The following is a 1,020-nucleotide window of genomic DNA, read 5'->3' as shown; positions in this document are numbered from 1 at the left end:
CACAGTAACATTTATTCTACAATGTTGTGGCTTAACTTGATCTCGTGCCTGAATCGACTCTGTGCTCAGTTGTTGTAATGCTAACAACTGTCAGTGTTTTATTTGGATCTTTGTTTCCACAGGAGCAGGAACATTAGAAGCTGCTGGAGTAACTGCTGCTGTTCTCCTGCCTGTCATATTCTTCTCTGTCTTCCTGTGGATTCAGTGAGCAGATCTGTTACATTATTGTTTACAAGATAAAGTTGATTTAACAGTTTATGAATGTCATTATTTTGTTCATCATTAATTGTCCCAACCAGAAAAAAGAGGATGTCCAAGGAACCTGTTAAATCTGAAGACAGAGCCAACAACAGAGAACAGGTGAAAACAGTCACATCAGTGTTGTACAAATAACCAACATTGTGGTTTTAAACTTCCTGTTGGACTCACAAATCCTTCTTTGCTGTTGTTCTTTAACTCAAATACATTTGATCACATTTGTAGCGGAGATCTTTTTCCTATACAGTGTTTACCTGATCAGAGACAGCAGAGGAGCAGGATGATCTTCAGTATACCAGCATCCACTTCTCCAATAACCAGGCAGATCCTCTCTACTCCAACATCAGAGCAGCTCAGCCTCACAGACACATGCTGGAACAGGAAGTTACTGAGTACACTGCTGTTAGATTTAACAGAGGCAGTGCAGCCAAGAGGTGAGAGAGACTGTCCTCTCATGTCTAAGAAACAAACTCACTGCTTTTACTGCTCTTTTTCACCATTAATGGAAATGATTTCAGTTGATGCTATATCCTCCAAATCATGAAATGTTCTTCTCTGTTTTCAGAGATAGAAGTCAGGAAACAGGAGAGTCTCCATGTGCACTGTACTCCACAGTCAACAAACCAGATGAAGGGACGGGTTGATGATGATGATGTGATATTTATGTAGATTTTAAGCTCAATTGTAGTTAAGTGGTTTTTAAAATAGGTGAAAATTTCTTATATTGTTATTAGTCGAAAAATGTTACTGTGTTTTCCTCTT

The 1,020-nt window shown here is 38.8% G+C and overlaps 1 long non-coding RNA gene across 1 annotated transcript; it reads left to right on the top strand.

Moving 5' to 3' along the window:
• Positions 1–89: 89 nt before the first annotated feature.
• LOC109198026 (uncharacterized) lies at positions 90–527 on the top strand. Its single transcript, XR_003217320.1, has 3 exons — positions 90–204; positions 300–360; positions 506–527. It is a non-coding gene; the product is annotated as an uncharacterized LOC109198026 (long non-coding RNA).
• Positions 528–1,020: the final 493 nt, after the last annotated feature.

The sequence above is a fragment of the Oreochromis niloticus genome, unplaced genomic scaffold, assembly GCF_001858045.2.
Source record: "Oreochromis niloticus isolate F11D_XX unplaced genomic scaffold, O_niloticus_UMD_NMBU tig00000362_pilon, whole genome shotgun sequence".
Classification (NCBI taxonomy): domain Eukaryota; kingdom Metazoa; phylum Chordata; class Actinopteri; order Cichliformes; family Cichlidae; genus Oreochromis; species Oreochromis niloticus.
The sequence above is the reverse complement of the archived record's forward strand: the minus strand, read 5'-3'. Positions and strand labels throughout refer to the sequence as shown.